The sequence below is a fragment of the Chiloscyllium plagiosum genome, unplaced genomic scaffold (genome assembly GCF_037043375.1).
Source record: "Chiloscyllium plagiosum isolate Xiang-an unplaced genomic scaffold, Cpla_swu_hap1 HiC_scaffold_17, whole genome shotgun sequence".
Lineage (NCBI taxonomy): Eukaryota > Metazoa > Chordata > Chondrichthyes > Orectolobiformes > Hemiscylliidae > Chiloscyllium > Chiloscyllium plagiosum.
The window spans coordinates 48,828,822-48,850,013 of NW_028270155.1; the positions used below are offsets into that span (position 1 = coordinate 48,828,822).

At 41.7% G+C, this 21,192-nt stretch overlaps 1 long non-coding RNA gene across 1 annotated transcript in view; it reads left to right on the forward strand.

The window, feature by feature from the left end:
- LOC148147330 (uncharacterized) overlaps nucleotides 1-21,192 on the forward strand; it is a 32,231-nt gene that overhangs the window by 2,117 nt on the left and 8,922 nt on the right. The window contains exon 2 of the long non-coding RNA XR_015759949.1: nucleotides 7,840-9,086. This is a non-coding gene — a long non-coding RNA (uncharacterized LOC148147330). The remainder of the gene's footprint in view (nucleotides 1-7,839; nucleotides 9,087-21,192) is intronic.

Sequence of the window (21,192 nt, forward strand, 5' to 3'; positions counted from 1 at the left end):
GAGCAGATAGGTGGGAAGGAAGATGGACAGGTGGGCCAGTTCAAAAGAGTGGTGCTTCAATTTCCACCACCTAAAATCAGAACCCACTACCAAAGATATATTCCCCGCCCCACCCCGATCTGTGTTCTACAGAGACTATTGTCGCTGTTACTCCCTCAGTAGGTCCATGCCTCCCCACAAACCCACCCTCCACTCCCTGCAGCATCCCTTGCTGCCGCATGAGGTGTAAAACCTACCCCCATACCTCTCCCTCACCTCCATCCAAGGCCCCAAAGGATCATTTCAAATCCGGCAGAGATTTTCCTGCATATCCACCCACCTTATCTACTGCATCCATTACTTTCGATGTGGTCTCCTCTATAGTGGGGAGACAGGACGTCAACTCGCAGAGTATTTCAGGGAACATCTCTGGGCCACGTGCACCAAACAATCCCATTGTCCTATGGCCAACCACTTTAACTCCCCGAAGGACATGCAAGTCTTATGCCTCCTCCAGTGCCAAATCAAAGCCACTCGCCAACTGGAGGAAGAATGCCTCATCTTCTGCCTTGAGAGCCTAAGAACACATAGCATCAACACTGACTTCACCAGTTTCCAATCTGCCCTTCCCCACCTCATCCCACACCCAACCCTCCAACTCGCCTCCGCCCTTATCTTCCTTCCCACCTATCTGATCCACCCTCCCCATCGACCTATCACAATCACCCCCAACCTGCATTCACTGATCACCATCCCACCTATTTCCCTCCAACACCCTCCACCCCACGATTTATCTCTCAGCCCCCTTCCCCACCACCCACCCCACCCCCCTCCACATTCCTGATGAAGGGCGTATGCCCAAAACGTTAACTGTCCTGCTCCTCAGATGTTAGCTGACCTGCCAGGCTTTTCCAGCACCACACTTTTCGACCCAGAGGACTGTTGGACAATCAAAGCTAGCAGTTCCCAAAGGCAGGACTTAAGCCCTCGGTGGCAGTACAGCCTTCATCAAGACAATTAAAGAACCTGTTGACTGTCAAATGGCTGTGGAATAAGCCACAAAAATGGGGTGGCATTGTAATTATCTCAAGTAATGTTGAAAATTATTTTTGAAATTGCAAGAATAACTGGGTGGATAACCAAGGATTCGTTATACAGTTTCTAGACTTTATTTGCTGTACTACAGGTCAGGTAAGTATGTATTTCTTGCAACAGAGTTGATTATTGCTATTACCAGTGATGCTTGGATTCCTGATAATTCTTTTTTTCAATGTTAAAGTCTATAGTCTGATTTTCCATCCTATATTATTGGCCTGAACTTAGTGAAATTTCAGAAGATGGTTTTAACATCGCACAGCGGATTTCATGTCTGCCAGAGAGAGATGTATTTGTGTGCTTTATAGGAAAGCTGCCAAATTCTCTGTGGAGCTTCTCTGTGGAAGCTTGATTTCATACTGGGAAAGATGAGGTGCTTTCACTCATTCATACATTGCACATAGTTTGCAAATGTGGTCTTGTCGCCCTAAAGAAATACCAATCCTACAGTGTATTGTCACATTTCACATTATCAAAACTGATCCATTTATTTCCCAAAGCCCCTCCAAATCACCTTGTTCAAGAAATGCCATGTGAGCATCATTCAGGTTCCCTCAGTCATCTGCAGAAGATCCATGGAAACCATTATCTAAATGTAATGAAGTTACAGTAGATGTCCTGGATAATTCATGGAGAAATCTAACCACTTAGTGCATGCTAATTGTAAATTTTCCATATTTATTTAATGCAGTTACTAATAAAATATTATTTTAATCACTGACTTGAGTGGTCTACAATACCACATATTTGATTCAATGACCTTATGCAACTAAAGACTGTTTCTAATACTAAGCAGCACTGTTCTGATACTTGAATGCTATTTACTAGAAAACTGTAATATCACAGTTCTTGATGTAATGTTTTATTTCTATATTTTACCTGCTGGTACAGTGCAGTGAAATACATCCAGCAAAATCATGTGAATATGTATCAATGTTTTATAAAACCCCATCTTGTGCTACATATTACACTGCTGATGAACACACCAATATATTTAGTGGTAACTAAAAGTGTGGTATATGATAATAACACAACACAATTTACAATGTTCGACTACAGGGTTTACAACCTCTGCTAATGTGCAAAATGATTACTGCTAAAATAAACATCCTTGTAAAAGGATTTCAATTTCAATGCTTTAAAATAATTCAAAACATGATTCTACTGATTTAGATTTGATCAAACTGCCTGAAGTATTTTGAGGCTGATGAATCCTTTGGATCACTGCATCTGAACATCTTGACCATGAAGATAAATGACGGTTTTAATTTCCAAAAAAGGTTTAATGGTTTGAATTCCTTCGCTGCATCTTGTTCATGATGCCTGAGGATGAAGTATTTGAGTTAATTAACAACAGAAACAAAAATGCCACAGGTTATTTCTATTTGGCACTGACAAAGGCAAATAAATAAGATTAAATTACATATAGAAATAAATGAAACCTTGTGTTCTTCACCAGGGAAACAGTCTTATTTAATTCGTTACTAATTCAAGCTCATCGTTCTTCTCATTTGGTAGATTATCCTTTGTAGGATTTTCAATTTTAGAATTCTGGTCTTCTTTTTCTTTTTGGGGATGATCTTGATCTTTGTGGGATCCATCCAGCACAAGAGTGCCTTTACTGCTATGGCAGCCCATTCTGGGAATCACTTCGTGGAGACGTTTGGCTGCATTCAGTTCCACAGTTCAATTCAACTAACCCTTCAGAAGGTCTGAAAGCTCCATACTCCTTCACAGCTAAACATCACACTGTTTTGTTGTTTGTAGTGGGCAGCTAAAGTGTTTCTATGATGACCAAATAAAACTATCAATCAGGAGTTGAAGTGTAACACTTAGCAACTGAAATTAAGCAAACAGCTTTGAATGCTTTTGTCATTATGACTTCTTATAAAACCATACCTGTTGAGGTTTACTGGAGAACATGTAAAGTTGGCAGGATATTCTTCAGTTATGACCTTGCAATCTGCGTCACTGTAGTTATACATAAAATGAATTGTTTATTGGCCATCTCTAATCTCTGACCATGGCAACAATATGATTGGCGCAAATAGTACTCAGAGTTGAAAGGATGAATTTGCTGTTCTAAACTTTTACAACAATCCAGACAAAGGGAGGAGTTTTACTTGCCAATAAATGATTTGCTGACATGCAGCTTATCACACAGCAATTAAAGTGTGGAAGGTGATGAGGTGGAGTTGAATTCCTGATGCACTCAGTTTGCATACTTTAAACCCGTGCCCCCTAAAGTAAAAAATTCCTCTCCAAGGGCTTTCATTTGGTTTTAGTGACACTGATCTAATCCAAAGTCTTCAATTTTATTTTTAAAATGCAAATTCTATTTTCGGTTCTTAAAGTTTCTTAAAAGCAATCTATCCAGATCTGCATCAAGAAATTCTGTTCCTCCTCTTTCCCTTTGGTGTGAACTTCCCACAAAGTGGAATTTCAAAGCATAACCATTAACCATTTTGTTGTGGTTCTGTTCGCCAAGCTGGAAGTTTTTGTTGCAAACGTTTCGTCCCCTGGCTAGGCGACATCATCAGTGCTTGGGAGCTTCCTGCGCACTGATGCGCACTGATAAATCTGATTACATCCAAAAAGCACAACAACTACTTGCAGATACCAACACCTACCAAATAAAGGAATTTGACCCCACCCCACAGCTCACCAATAGGATAAATAACACACTAAGGAATCTACAAAAAAACGGACAGATAACCAGAGCTGACCTACAAAGAATGAAACCGGAAAGCAACAACACCCCCAGATTCTATGGATTACCTAAAGTACACAAACCAGACCTCCCACTCAGACCCATAGTATCACTACCAGGGACACCATCATACAAACGGGCCAAAGAACTACAACAGAAACTGAAACACCTGGTCAGCAGATCCAAACACTCTATACAATCAACACAGGAATTCTTGGACATCATCAGAAATATACACATAGACAAAGAAGAAACCATGATATCATTCGACGTGACGGCACTGTTCACTTCGATTGACAAAACCCTAGCCAGAGAAACAATAGCCAACCTACTGGACATACAGAACAGAAAACAGGACGCTGAACCTATCAACAAAGACGGCATACTTAAACTACTGGACTTGTGCCTCACAACACACTTCACATTCAACAACCAGATATATGAACAAATCAACGGAACACCCATGGGATCACCAATCTCGGGACTCATGGCAGAGGCAGTTATGCAAAGGCTAGAACAAACAGTCCTATCACAAATTCAACCCAAACTCTGGGTCAGATATGTCGATGACACGTTTGTAATCATTAAAAACACGGAAATAGAAAAAACACACCGGATCATCAATGCCACACTCACAGGAGTCCGATTCACGAGAGAAAAAGAAAAGGACAACCAACTCCCATTCCTAGACGTGATGGTACAGAGAACACCAAACGGAGAATTCACCACAAAAGGTATACAGGAAAGCCACACACACAGACCAAGTCCTAAACTATGAAAGTAACCACCCCAACACACACAAACGAAGCTGCATCAGGACACTATTCAAAAGGGCCACAACACACTGCAGTACACCAGAACTGCAAAAAGAAGAAGAGGAACACCTATACAAGGTATTCGCCAAAAACGGATACCCGCGCAACTTCATCAACAGATGCCTAAGAGAAAGACCACGGAACGAGGACATATCACAACCAAAAGGACTAGCCACACTACCATACATCAGGAGCATCTCGGAACTGACTGCCAGACTACTGCGACCCCTAGGACTCATAACGGCACACAAACCAACAGCCACGATCAGACAACAACTCACCAGAACGAAAGACCCGATACCCAACATGAGCAAGACGAATGTAGTGTACAAAATACCATGCAAGGACTGCACTAAACACTATATAGGACAAACAGGAAGACAGCTAACAATCCGCATACATGAACATCAACTAGCCACGAAACGACACGACCAGCTATCCTTAGTAGCCACACACGCAGACAACAAGCAACATGAATTCGACTGGGACAACACTACTATCGTAGGGCAAGCCAGACAGAGAACAGCCAGGGAATTCCTAGAGGCATGGCATTCATCCACAAACTCCATCAACAAACACATCGACCTGGACCCAATATACCAACCACTACAGCGAACAGCTGAAACTGACAACCGGAAGCGGCAGGGACAGACCACTATAAACACCGGAGGAAACATCAAAGAAGTGCTTTGCAGGAGGCTCCCAAGCACTGATGATGTCGCCTAGCCAGGGGACGAAACGTTTGCAACAAAAACTTCCAGCTCGGCGAACAGAACCACAACAACGAGCACCCGAGCTACAAATCTTCGCACAAACATTAACCATTTTATTTTCAGGTCCAGCCTTATTATAGAATGTGCAGCACCATTAAACAAGGATATAACTTGGAATAAAATTTTTATTTTGGAAGAGCTATAAAATCTCACAAAAGTGTACATTTTAATATGTCTGTAAATTTGCTCGCTGAGCTTGAAGGTTTGTTTTCAGATGTTTTGTCACCATACTCGGTAACACTATCAGTGAGAGTCCTCAGTGAAATGCTGGTGGTATGTCTTGCCTCTCTGTTTATAGATCTTGGTTTCTTAAGGTGGGTAATGTCATTTCCAGTTCTTTTTTTCAAGGGAAGGGAGATGGGATCTAAATCCATGTGTTTATTGATGGAGTTCTGGTTAGAATGGGCGGCATGGTGGCTCAGTGGTTAGTACTGCTGCCTCACAGCACCAGGGTCCCAGGTTTGATTCCAGCCTCAGGCGACTGTCTGTGTGGAGTTTGCACATTCTCCCCGTGTCTGCGTGGGTTTCTTCCCACAGTCCAAAGATGTGCAGGCCAGATGAATTAGTCATCCTAAATTGCCCATAGTGTTAGGTGCATCAGTCAGAGGAAAATGGGTCTGGATGGGTTACTCTTTGGATGGCTGGTTGGGCCAAAGGGCTGTTTCCACACTGTAGGGAATCTAATCAGTATGCCATGCCTCTAAGCATTTTCATGTGTGTCTTTGTTTCATCTGTCTGAGGATGTGTGTGTTGTCCCAGCCAAAGTGGTGTCCTTCTTTGTCTGTATGTATAGAAATTAGTGATAGTGGGTCATGTCTTTTGGTGGTCAGTTGGTGTTCATGTATCCTGGTGGCAAGTTTTTCTGCTAGTTTGTCCGATGTAGTGTTTTTTACAGTTCTTGCATGGTATCTTGTAAATGACGTTAGTTTTGCTGGTGGTATCTAATACATCCTTTAGGTTTAAGTGTGTTTGTAGGTTTGTGGGCTACCATGATACCGAGGGGTCTGAGTAGTCTGGAAGTCATTTCTAACATGTCTTTGATGTAAGGTAGTATGGCTATAGCTTTTGGTTGTGTTGTGTCTGTTTGTTTGGGGTTTGTTTCTGAGAAATTCGATGCATTGTGTTTATTGAGTACCCGTTTTTCTTGAAAACGTTGTATAGATATTTTTCTTCTGCTTCTTGTAGGTCTTGGGGTGCTGCAGTGTGATGTAGCTCATTGAAATAATGTCTTGATGCAGCTCCGTTTGTGGGTGTTGGGAGGATTGCTTCTGAACTTAAGTATTTGGTCTTTGTGTGTTGTTTTTCTGTAGATGCTAGTTTGAAGCTCTCCGTTAACTGTACGTCCAACTGTCATGTTTACGGATGGGAATCTGTTATCGTTTTCCTCATCTTTTGTGAATTTTATGCCTGTCAGGATATTGTTGATGGTGTTGAATGTTTCCTCTAATTTGTTCCGTTTTGTGATGACAAAGGTGTCATCTACATAGCAGACCCAAAGTTTGGGTTGGATAGGGGGGAGGACAGCTTGTTCAAGTCTCTGCATTACTGCTTCCCCTATCAGCCCTGATGTTGGTGATCCCATGGCTGTTCTGTTGACTTGTTTGTAGGTTTTGTTATGGAATGTGAAGTGGGTGGTGAGACATAGGTTCACTAGCTTGAGGATGTTGTCTTTGCTTGTGAAGTTGGTGCTGTCAGGTACTTGTGGTCCAGGTTTTCGCTGTAGTGACGCCAGTGTTTCTTTGGCCAGGACAATGTTAATTGATGTGATTCCTTAAAAACAACACAAACAAGCAGACACAACATAACCAAACCCTATATCCACATTACCTTGCAACAAAGACATATCAGAAATGACTTCCAGAATACTCAGACACCCTGGCATCATGGTAGCCCACAAACCTACAAACACACTTAAATAGCAGCTAATAAACCTTAAGGATCCATTAGATACTACCAGCAAAACTAACATCATTTACAAGATACCATGCAAAAACTGTAAAAAACACTACATTGGACAAACTAGCAGGAAACTTGCCACCAAAAAACATGACCTGTAGTTTCCATACGTACACACAAAGAAGGGCACCACTTTGACTCGGACAACACACACATCTTAGGACAGGCGAAACAAAAGCAGGCACAATAATTCCTAGAAGCAAGGCATTCTAACCAGAACTCCATCAATAACACATGGATTTAGATCCTATCTACCTTCCCTTGAAAAAATGAACTGGAAATGACATCACCCACCTTAAGAAACCAAGATCTATAAGTAGAGAGGTGGACATACCACCAGCACTTCACCAGAGACTCTCACTGATGATGTTACCAAGTATGGTTATGAAACATCTGAAAACAAACCTTCAAGCTCAGTGAGCAAGCTCACAGACCTACCATCCACCTGAGCAACAAATCTTCTCAAATATCGCTGTATATTTTAATATTTTACATTTTTTTGTTTTTGCAGAATTTTCTCCTGTGGACATTTTTCCTGCAAGTGGTGGAGTACAATGAAGAACGATTGCCTTCCATGATTCTTCAGCTAAGTGTTATTAAGCATAACAGTTAGTGCTTGTGGAAAGGGGGCAGTGGTTGGTTTAAAAATAAAAAGTAATCAGAAAATTAACAGATTACTTGATTTTCAGAACAAACTTGTCAATTTGTTTTGAAAAGTACCAGTGCACTATTACATACATAGTTTGTCCAGACTACCATCTTGTTTATTCCCATCAGTTAACTATGCTATCAGTCACTTTTATAAAAAATTATTATGCAGAAAACATTTTCCTCAATCACAATACTGTGTATAATTAACTGAGAATAGTCTTAAATAAATAGCACTTTTTGAAGAAGCAAAGCTCTTGTGTGTGGTTATTTTAACAATTAGGTACATGTGAGTCTTAAGCCTTTTTTTTTGAATATCAGATCTCCCCAAGATATGATATTTGCTTTGGCACACAGATGTATGTCATAGTAACGTTAATGTATTTTTGTATAGGTTTATTGGTACAATGTTGCTGTTTACATAATGTTGTGTTTGTCATCCTGATGTTGCCCTGGTGCTAAGACTTTGTCTTAGGTGATTAACATCTTTAAATACACCAGTAACATAATGTCAAAGCAAGTAGTGCTTCAGTACTGGTTACCCTTTGTTTGAAAACAAATGGCAACATTGAGCGATAAGACCTGATCTTGCTGCAATATAAATTGTTTTAAGGGGAAGAACAGTCAATAGAAAATGTAAATTACTGTACTTTAGGAAAAACAGAACAGGTTCTTAAAGTCTGAATATGACTTTTTTTTTAAATTATACATTACTAAACCTTAATAGCTATTCAGTTAAATGTCTGAAATGGAAAGTAAATTGTAAATATGACAAGATCTAAACAATTTGAAAAGTTTAAGTTTACAAACTATGCCATGAATTAAGTTGCTGTAAGAAAGGAAGGATCACTGAGAATACATTTCTAACTGTTGCTTGGAGAAGTGCAATTGTACTTAGTGTATTGTTGGCCTGCCGTGATCAAGTGACTTCTACCTCTGTTATCAGTGCAGTCAGTGGCAACCAATCCAGACCTCACTTGCAACATGCTGTCAGGAATGATACAGCCAAAAATGTGTGGCTTTTCAGAACTGTAAAGCAGCTAGCTACTGAAAGAAACAACTGAAAGAAAGAAGTAGTGAAAAAAAAACTCAGCAACATTGAATCATTAGGTAAGTCAAAACTGTTGTGCATTTTTCATTCACTGCTGCTGTGGAAATGAATGGACATGTGAGACAGAATTTGAATGCTTTTTCAATCCCAGTGGCACAACAATGATATAACTGCAGGATTAATTTATAAACCTGGGCAAGTAAAAAGAGCAACCCGGCTACTAGTGCTGGGAACACAAAGGGCTGCAAGCAGCTTTGCATCCTGGACCCCGCGAACACCAAAAGAGCGAGATTGCAAAGCTTTTGCAAATTTTGAAGACTTACTTAAAACCCAGTACTAATGTTATTTATGAATATTTATATTCAACACTACAGCATGGGTAAGAGGGAGCCTATTAATTAGTGTGTGACCACGCCTATTAGTGTGAAAGGAAAGGCTGGTAGCTGTAGGAATGCTGGATGACTAAGAAAAAGAAAGAAGCATATGTCAGGTATGAACAGAATAGATCGAGTGAATCCTTAGAAGACTGTAAAGGCCATAGGAGTGTCCTTCAGAGGGAAATCAGGAGGGAAAAAAGGGGACATGAGATAAATTTGGCAAATAGAGTAAAGGAGAATCCAAATGGGTTTTACAAATACATTAAAAACAAAAGGATAACTAGGGAGAGAATAGAGCCCCTCAAAGATCAGCAAGGCAACCTTGGTGTGGCGCAGCAGGAGATGGGAGAGATACTGAACGAGTATTTTGCATCAGTGTTTACTGTGTTTACTGTGGAAAAGGACATGGAAGATATAGAATGTAGGGAAATTGGTGGTGACATCTTGAAAAATGTCCATATTGCAGAGAAGGAAGTGCTGGATGTCTTGAAACGCATAAAGGTAGATAAATCTCCAGGACCTGATCAGGTGTACCCTAGAACTCTGTGGGAAGCTAGGGAAGTGATTGCTGGGCCCCATGCTGAGATATTTGTATCATCGATAGTCACATGTGAGGTACTGAAAGACTGGAGGTTGGCTAACATGGTGTCACTGTTTAAGAAAGATGGTAAGGAAAAGCCACTATAGACCAGTGAGCCTGACGTTGGTGGTGGGCAAGTTGTTGGAGGGAATCCTGAGGGACAGGACTTACATGTATTTGGAAAGGCAAGGACTGAGTAGGGATAGTCAGGATTGCTTTGTGCGTGGGAAATCATGTCTCACAAACTTGACTTGAGTTTTTTGAAGAAGTAACAAAGAGGATTGATGAGGGCAGAGTGGTGGATGTGATCTATATGGACTTCAGTAAGGCGTTCGACAAGGTTCCCCATGGGAAACTGGTTAGCAAGGTTAGATCTCTGGAATAAAGACTTTATCTTTCCAAATATTGACTGGGAGTACTATAGTTCAAGTACTTTTGATGGGTCAGTTTTTGTCCATTGTGTGTAGGAGGGTTCCCTGACACAGTATGTAGACAGGCTAATAAGGGACAAGGCCACAGTAAATTTGGTATTGGATAATGAACCTGGCCAGGTGTTAGATTTGTAGGTGGATGAGCACTTTGGTGATAGTGACCACAATTCGGTTATATTTACTTTAGTCATGGAAAGGGATATGTATATTCTGCAGGGCAAAATTTATAGCTGTGGGAAAGGCAATTACGATGTGATTAGGCAAGAATTAGGATGCATAGGATGGGGAAGGAAATGGCAAGGGGTGGGCACAGTTGAAATGTGGAGTTTATTCAAAGACCAGCTACTGCGGGTGCTTGATAAGTATGTACTGGTCAGGCTGGCAGGAAGTTGTCGAGCGCAGGAGTCATTGTTTACGAGGAAATTGAATCTCTCTTCAAGAGGAAGAAAAGGGCTTGCGTTAGGATGAGATGTGATGGCTCAGTTAGGGCACTTGAGAGTAGCAGGTTAGCCAGGAAAGACCGAAAGAGAGAGCTAAGAAGATCCAGAAGGGGACATGAGAAGTCGTTGGTGGATAGGATCAAGGAAATTCCTAAGGCTTTCTATCGGTATGTCAGGAATAAAAGAATGACGAGAGTAAGATTAGAGATAATCAAGGATAATAGTGGGAAGTTGTGCAAGGAGTCAGAGGAGATAGGAGAGGTGCTTAATGAATATTTTTTGTCAATATTCACACTAGAAAAAGACAATGCGGTCAAGAACAATACTAAGACACACGCTATTAGAGGTGCATAAGGAGGAGGTGTTAGCAATTCTGGAAAGTGTAAAAATAGATAAGTGTAAATGGGCTAGATGGGATTTAGGATCAGTGGTGCTGGAAGAGCACAGCAATTCAGGCAGCATCCAATGAGCAGCAAAATCGACGTTTCGGGCAAATGCCCTTCATCAGGAATAAAGGCAGAGAGCCTGAAGCGTGGAGAGATAAGCTAGAGGAGGGTGGGGGTGGGGAGAAAGTAGCATAGAGTCACGACATAGTTGAAGAGCTTCAGGGCAGAGGAAATGACCTGGGAGTTGCAGTGGGAGAGGGACTCCCTGAGATTCTTGTAGAGAGATGAGGAAAACTTCTTCAAGGCAGGCATCCTTGCAAGAGGATTCTCGACGCTTTTGCCCGAAACGTCGATTTTGCTGCTCGTTGGATGCTGCCTGAATTGCTGTGCTCTTCCAGCACTACTGATCCAGAATCTGGTTTCCAGCATCTGCAATCATTGTTTTTACCTAGATGGGATTTATCCTAGGATTCTCTGCGAAGTCAGTGAGGAGATTACCGAACTTTTGGCTTTGATCTTTGTGTCGCTATTATCTACAGCAATAATGCCAGAAGACTGGAGGATAGCAAATGTTGTTCCCTTGTTCAAAAAGAGGAGTAGAGACAACCCTGGAAATTGTAGATATGTGAGCCTAACTTCAGTTGTGGGTAAAGTGTTGGAAAGGGTTATAAGAGATAGGATTTATAATCATCTAGAAAGGAATAAGTTGATTAGGGATAGTCAACACGGTTTTGTGAAGGGTAGGTCGTGCCTCTCAAACCTTATTGCTTTCTTTGAGAAGTTGACCAAACAGGTGGATGAGGATAAAGCTGTTGATGTCGTGTATATGAATTTCAGTAAGGCATTTGATAAGGATCCTCATGGTAGGCTATAGCACAAAATACGGAGGCATGGGGATTGTGGGTGATTTAGCTGTTTGGATCAGAAATTGGTTAGCTGAAAGAAGACAGAGGATGGTGGTTGATGGGAAATATTCATCCTGGAGCTCAGTTACTAGTGGGGTACTGCAAGGATCTGTTTTGAGTTCACAGTTAGAACATAGGAAAGTATAGCACAGAACAGGCCCTTCCGCCTATGATGTTGTAAAATAAAATAATCTAACTTACGCACCCATCAATTCATTGCTTTCCATGTGCATGTCCAGCAGTCACTTAACTGTCACCAATGACGCTGCTTCCACCACCACCACTGCAACGCATTCCATGCATTCACAACTCTCTGCGTAATGAACCTACCTCTGACATCTCCGCTACATCTTCCTCCTAATATCTTAAAACTATGACTCCTCATGCCAGTCAATCTGCCCTGGGGAAAAGTCTCTGGCTATTGACTTTCATTACCTTGTTTACCTCCATCAGGTCACCTTTCTTCCTCCTTCTCTCCAGAGAGAAAAGTCTGAGCTTAGTCAACCTCTCTTCATAAGACAAGCCCTCCAATCCAGGCAGCATCCTGGTAAACATTCTTTGCACCCTCTCCAAAGCCTGTGTTTCTTTCCTTTTATAGGGCAACTAGAACTGGACACAATATTCCAAGTGTGGTCTCATCAGGATCTTGTAGATCTGCAGCAAAACCTTGCAACTCTTAAACTTGATCCCCCTGTTAATGAAAGCCAAAACACCATATGCTTTCTTAACAATCCTATCCCCTTGGGTGGCAACTTTGAGGGATCTATGTACTTGCATACCTATATTCCTCTGTTCCTCCACACTGCCAAGAATCCTGTCTTTAATCCTATATTCAGCATTCAAGTTCGACCTTCCAAAATGCATCACCTCTCATTTATCCAGGTTGAACTCCATCTGCCATTTCTCAGCCCAGCTCTGCATCCTGTCTATGTCACGCTGCAGCCTACAATAGCCCTCGATATTATCAATGGCACCTCCAACTTTTGTGTCATTGGCAAATTTACTAACCCACCCCTCAACCCCCTCATCCAAGTCATTTATAACAACTACAAAGAGCAGAGACCCAAGAACAGAGCCCTGCGGCACACCACTCACAACCGACCTCCAGACTGAATACTTTCCATCTACAACCACTCCTTGCCTTCTGTCAGCCAACCAATTCTGAATCCAGATAGCCAATTCTCCCTGTATCTCATACCTCCTGACTTTTTGAATGAGCCTACCATGGGGAACCTTATCAAATGCCTTGCTGAAGTCCATATACACCACACCCACTGCCCGACCTTCATCGACCTGTCTCGTCACCTCCCCAAAGAGCTCAATAAGATTTGTGACGCATGACCTGCTCCTCACAAAGCCATGCTGACTGCCTTTAATCACGCTATGCTTTTTCAAATAGTCATAAATCCTATCCTCCAGAATTCTTTCCAAAACCTTACTGACCACAGGCGTAAGACTGACTGGTCTGTAATTGCCAGGGATTTCCCTATTCCCCTTCTTGAAAAGAGGAACAACATTTGCCTCCCTCCAATCCTCCAGTATGACTCCCATGGAGAGTGAAGAAGCAAAAATCCTCACAAACAGCTGACCAACCTCCTTTCTCACTTCCCAGAGCAACCTCGGAGAAATCTGGTCTCGCCCTGGGGACTTACCAATCTCAATGTTTGCCAAAGTTTCCAGCACACCAACTTCATCAATCTTGATCTGCTCAAGCCTGTTTCCCAGCTCCTCAAAGATCTCATACACAGAGGATATTTGTCATTTTTATAAACAATCTGATTGAGGGCATAGAAGGATGGATTAGTTAATTTGCAGATGGTACTAAGGTCAGTAGAGTTGGGGATAATGACGAAGGATGTTGTAGATTACGGAGAGCCAAGATAAGCTGCACAGCTGAGATGGGCTAGTCTGTCACAAATCGAGTTTAATACAGAAAAGTGTGAGATGATTCACTCTGGAAGGAGTAACAGGAAAACAGAGTCCTGGGCTAATGGTAAAATTCTTGGTAGTGTAGATGAGCAGGGAGATCTCGGTGTCCAGATACATAGATCCTTGAAAGTTGCCATCCAGGTTGATAGGGTTGTTAAGAAGGCATACAGTGTGTTAGCATTTATTGGTAGAAGGATTGAGTTCGGAACCTTGAGATCATACTGCAGTTGTACAAAACTCTGGTGTGGGCACATTTAGAGTATTGTGCACAGTTATGGTCACTGCACTAAAGAAAAGATGTGGAAGCTTTGGAAGGCGTTCAGAGGAGATTTGCTAGGATGTTGCCTGGTACGGAGGAAAAGCTGACGGACTTGAGGCTGTTTCCTTTAGAGAGAAGAAGGTTGAGAGGTGAGTTAATTGAGACAAATAAGATAAACAGAGGGTTAGATAGGTTGAACAATGAGAGCCTTTTTCCTTGGATGGCGATGGCTAGCACAAGGGGACACAGCTTTAAATTGTGGGGTGATAGATATAGGACAGATGACAGAGGTATTTTCTTTACTCAGAGTAGTACGGGCATGGAATGCACTGCCTGCAACAGTAGTAGACTCACTAACTTTAAGAGCATTTAAATAGTCATTGGATTGGCATATGGACAAGAGTGGAATAGTGTAGATTAGATGGGCTTTAGATTGGTTCCACAGGTCAGTGCAACATCGAGGGCCAAAGGGCCTGGACTGCGCTGAAATGTTCTATGTTCTATGAATAAAGAGAGAACTCGCCATTTGGATACTGAACTGGCTCAAAGGTAGAAGACAGAGGGTGGTGTGGAGGGTTGCTTTTCGGACTGGAGGCCTGTGACCAGTGGTGTGCCACAAGGATTGGTGCTGGGTCCTATATTTTTTGTCATTTATATAAATGATTTGGATGTGAACACAGGAGGTATAGTTAGTAAGTTTGCAGATGGGTCAATGGGTTGAGGAGTGGCAGATGTAGTTTAATTCAGATAACAACGAGGCACTGCATTTTGAGAAAGCAAATCAGAGAAGGACTTATACACTTAATGGTAAGGTCCTTGGGAGTGTTGCTGAACTAAGAGATCTTGGAGTGCAGGTTCATAGCTCCTTGAAAGTCGAGTCGCAGGTAGATAGGATAGTGAAGAAGGCTTTTGGTATGTTTTCCTTTATTGGTCAGAGCATTGAGTATACGAGTTGGGAGGTCATGTTGTGGCTGTACAGGACATTGGTTAGGCCACTGTTGGAATATTGTGTGCAATTCTGGTCTCCTTCCTGTCGGAAGAATGTTGTGAAACTTGAAAGGGTTCAGAAAAGATTTATAAGGATGTTGCCAAGGCTGGAGGATTTGAGCTACAGGGAGAGGCTGAACAGGCTGAAGAGGCTGTTTTCCCTGAAGTGCCAGAGGCTAAGGGGTGACCTTATAGAGATTTATAAAATCATGAGCGGCATGGTTAGGACAAATAGACAAGGCTTTTTCCTTGGAGTAGGGGAGTCCAGAACTAGAGGGCATAGACTTAAGGTGAGAGGGGAAGGATATAAAAGGAACCTAAGGGGCAACTTTTTCACACAGAAGATGGTGTGTGTAAGGAATGAGCTGCCAGAGGAAGTGGTGGAGACTGGTACAATTACAGCGTTTAAAAGGCATCTGGATAGGTATATGAATAGGAAGGGTTTAGAGGGATATGGGCGATATGCTGGCAAATGGGGCTAGATTAGATTAGGATATCTGGTCAGCATGGACAAGATGCTGTACATCTCTATGACTATATGACGCTAAATGGAGTGATGAATGAATGACCTGAAAGCATCTAGAGCACACCTGTTGTTAAAAGTGAGTATTAGGCTTACAGAGTTGAAGGGAAAGCCCAAATTGACAAGGAGAATAATTGTAGCTATCCTGATGGAAATGAGTAAACAAATGTGAAACACATTCATGCACACCATTAAGGAATTGAATCTCCTGAGGAAGGCAAAAGAAACACTCTACCAGCCAAAAGTGAGCAATTAGGGCCACATCAGCCAGGCAAGGATGCCCTGAGGCATGCTACATTGGCGAGACCAAACTGAGGCAATGACAATAGATGAATGAACACTCCACAACAATCAACACACAGGAGTGTTCCCTCCCAGTCAGAGAACACTTCAGCAGTCTGGGACATTTGACCTTGGATCTTCGGGTGACTATCCTCCAAAGTGGACTTCAAGACAGGCAACAATGCAAAGTGCCTAGCAGAGGCTGATAGCCAAGTTTGGTTCCCATGGGGTTGGCCTCAACTGGAATGTTAGGCCCATGTCACACTACAAGTGACCCCACTTCACTACACACTCTCATACACTCACTCACACTCCTACAGACTCATACACTCACACAGATCCTCTCTCACACATAAGCTCTCTCTCATACACTCACACTTACACACCCTGCACACTCACACCCACACATGCACACTCTCACAGACTTATACCCCTTTACACTCACACACACTCTCACAGACACTCATGTTCCACACCCCCCCCCCCCCCCCCCCCCCCAACATATATACAGATTCTGTAAATCCCTTTTTTAGATTAGATTTAGTCTGAACATTGGGGCACAGACAGCCTCACACAGGGCACCTCACACCTTCAATGCAATATCTGGGCCAACATGGCACCAATTTTTTAAGTTCACTTGAGAATATAACTTTAAAAGAAGGGTTCTGGAATTTACATATGAAAAAACTGAAACCAATGGTCATTCTAAAAGATGAGAGACTTAACAAACAATCCAAGTCTTTTTCAATTTATAATTTCAGTTGCATCACACTGTAAACGTTTGCTATAAATTCAGTGTCTTACGATCTTCTACTCCACAACCACCTGATGAAGGAGCAGTGCTCTGAAAGCTAGTGCTTCCAAATAAATCTATTGGACTATAAACTGGTATCATGTGATTTTTAACTTTGTACACCCCAGTCCAACAACCACACCTCCAAATCATCACATTAAGCCAGTGCAGTGTTTTAAGCAAGCTAAACAACCACTCAGTATGAGGTATTCAAGGCAGTAGGTATGTAGTTTGGAATAGGTCTCTTCACTCTGTCAGAAATCAATTATATTGTCACTACTGTTCTGACAAATTAGAGGCAGACCGGTTGACATCAATGACTATCAGTGAGATCACAAAGAGTATTGCCACTTAACACCATACATTATCTCTAAACTATCCCCAGTCAAATAGAAAGACTGAGACAACAGTAAAACTGCCTGAGATTTCAAGTAAAGACAGCACATACCTGTTAAGACAATCCTTGAGTGAAGAAATACACACTAAAGACAAGGCATATAGGACACTCCAAAAACAAATATCACACATCACTCAAACTATTCTTCCAGCAATGAAAATGCGATGAAGCCAGAAATAGTAATCGGCATGAGAAACGGAATCAGGGTGAAAGCCAAATTTCCCTTTGACAAGCTGCAAAATTATTGCCAGAGCTGAGGTTTTGAGCACATCAGAGTGCAAACATTCAACAAACTCAACAGGTGTCAGCCAATGAGGCAACTGGAGACCTGCAGAGAGCAGTTGTCACCTTCATCCATAAAGCGCACATGAATAACCAGATACATCATTGTAACTATGGACATCTACATAAGGCAGCCAATTTGGAAGGTGTGATCTCCCCAGACGCAGAGAGCACAGTTAGGATGACTATCAGTCCCAGAGGTTCACTGTTTGTCAGTAATGGATTGGCAACAACACTCACAATGCCAAAAATGCTACCCAGAGAAGGAACATCACAAGGAATGATCAGATATCAAGTGAACAGCCAATGACAATATGGAGAGAGTGAGGACTGCAGATGTTAGAGATCAGAGTTGAAGATTGTGGTGCTGGAAAAGCACAGCAGGTCAGGCAGCATCCAAAGAGCAGTCAAGTCGACATTTTGGGCATAAGCTCTTCATCAGGAATCAGCCAATGACAATATGCATGCAAACCTATAAGAGATCTGCATGAATTAAACATTTACAATGCATGTACACAGACTGAGAAAAGTGGAGTTCACTAGGATTAGCAGTTTTAATGAGGAATAAAATTTTCTTTTTCCCATGTCGACACAGTAACTTGTATCAGTAAGAAGTAAAATCAAAGTAAAAGGTCCAGATCTGTGAAAAGGTGGATGTTTAAGGAAATATAATTGTTCTTAGTGTGATCTCTGCATTTGTTGGAAGTGCCTTTGTGTACAGTATTGGGCAACCATTAAACAACAACATCTGAGACAACTAGTCAGCTCCTTGCACAAAAGTCTGTTAATTAAAATCCGTTAATTATGTCTCCTCACATTAATTCCACTTAACATTAAGAGCAAAATAAATATAGTAGCATCATGATAACCGCTTTTTAGAAATTTGAGTCAATGATTCCGAGCCAAGCTAAGGTCACACACGAGAAGGCAGGAATTTATTGTCCATTGCTGGCGTACAGTGGTATTTGATGGCCTCCTCCCAAGTTTGGTTAGAAGACTCCTGATGTTATCAGTTTGCACTCCCTCTGCTGCTGTTGGTAAATCAGGAGAAATGTCTGTTTAGAGATGATCTACTTCTTGCCACATATTATTTAACTTAGATGGAGAATCATGCTGAAGAATCCACTTAAGTGTTCACTGGTCTTCTACTTGTTTCACTTGTCCCCCCATGAAAAGCTTCTGGAAGTCCACATGGAACAGCTCGCAGTCACAGCACCATGAAGTATAGAGAGTGAGTCAAGGCGAGCAATTACAAGGCAGTTACAAGGACAGAAGGTGGTGATGTCTGAAAATTCATTAACATGAAGAAAAATATCTCTCAACAGTGACAAAACAGTACAGAGAAATTATTCTCTGCTTTTATCCAGCTGCTTCTGTGTATGCTTGTAGTATTTATTTTAACTAATTCTCCCAAATCATTCTGGATCTCCTGATACTGCAGTAAGATCTCCTGACACTACAGCTACAATTCTTGCATCCACCCAGCAAATTGGCTAGGTACGTTCTGTCCAAAATATAAGATGATTCCACTACTGCCCCATCAGTCTACTCTCAATTTTCAGCAGTGATATAAAGCATGTGCACAGCTATAGCCTGCTCCCTGATGTACAGTTTGGGTGCCAGCAGAATCATTCACCTCCAGACATCATTACATATTTGCTTCAAGCACCAGGCTAAGCAGCTAAGTTCCTGAGGTGCTGTGAATGTTACTGCCTTTGACAACAAGGCAGTTAATTGAGTATTGCATTGAATTGTCTAAGTAAAATTAAAGTCAATGAGAATCAGAGGGAAATCTCTCCACTGGTTGGGTTTGTACCTCATACAAAGGATGATCATTGTGCCTGTTGAAGGTCCATCATATCATCCCCAAGTTATCAATGTACGCGTTGCTCAGGGTAGCTATTTTCTAATCAAATAGTTCAGAGATGTTACCTCTGAAGCAGGTGGGACTCTAACTCAAGCCTCCTAGCATAGGGATAGAGATACTAGCACTTCAGCACAAGATCCCTCAATCCACAGGGTAGTGATTCATTATCAATGAATATCTATACAATATAATATTAGGCGTCAGCATGTTCACTGACTGTACAATATTCAGCATCATTTTCAACTCCTCAGATACCAAAGCAATTCAAACTCCCATACAACAGATCTTGGACAACATTCAAACTCAGGCTAATAAAGGCAAGTAATATTTGCGCCTGACAACTGGCCAGACATTGACCATTCCAACAAGAGAGAATCTAACCATCATCCTTTGATATTCAATTGTATTGACATCATTGTGTTCTCTGCCATCACCATCCTGGGATTATCACTAACCAGAAACTTAACAGAGAGTGAGAACCAGAGACTTGGCGGAAACAGAGAGCGCGTAACAGATGGTGCGTAAAAGATGGTGCATAACAGAGGGTGCATAACTGACCGCCTGAAACAACCACTTAAGAACACATTATGAATTCAAGAATAGAGTTTTGTAATTCAGTGCCAAGTATTCAGACATCAAGACTCCCAATAGCATGTCCAAAGTCCAGAAGGAACAAGTCATAAAAAAAAAGTGTAATTGCCAAATTAGTGCAGCTCCATCAACATGCAAGCTGTTTAAATCACCACAGACAAATCAAGATAAGACATGGGGTGGCACAGTGATTAGCAGTGCTGCCTCACAGCACCAGGGTGGTTCAATTCCTGCCTTAGATGACTGTCTGTGTAGAGTTTGCATGCTCTCCCATATCTGAGTGGGTTTCCTCCAATAGTCCAAAATATTTGGTTCTTCAACAGAACCTTACAAATCCCCATGAGTTCTATCATCTAGAAGAATTAGAGGACCAGGGCCTGGAATACAACTCATCCAAACCCAAAGGGTGGTTATTTGTCCACTTTTTAGCCTTCCATAACCTCCAATACCCCCTCACTCCCTATTTCAATGTACTCAAGAATCTCAGTCCCTCTCTCCAAATTCTATATCTACGTACTCCTCCAAAGAGAAGACAGGCATGAAGTACTTGTTGTACTCCATCAGTTCCACACTTAGACTGTCCCTACTCTTTTCCTCATTATCTTTTTTTCCTTAATATACTTATAGAATATCTTGAGATTCTCACCAATTTTAAACACCAGTACTTTGCATGCCCCCTGTTTGCTCTTCCTTAAGTATCCTCTGTACTTTCTCTATTCCATTAGGCCTCTGTTGATCTGTTCCCTTTATACCTGCTAAAATGCTCTTTTCCTTCATATTCAGCCCAACATTCCAGGAAATCCAGGGTCTTTGAGTTTGTTGCTGCAATATTGCAAGCTAGAGGGAATACATTGGGCCTGCACTCTTCCCATTTCCTCTTTGGACACAGCGTCCCACTGTTCTATTGTAGATTTTCCCAAAAGTAGCTGTCCTCACTCTACTTTGGTCAGATATTGTCTTATTTTATTAAAATCGACCTTTCCCGATTCAAAACCATTTTTTGCAAACCACCTTTATCCTTTTCCATGACAAACCTAAATTGGATTGTGTTGTGGCTGCCATCACTGAACTGTTCCTCCACTGTGAAATCCCCGAATATATTTATCCTATTGTTATTTTTATACTCCTCAGTGAAT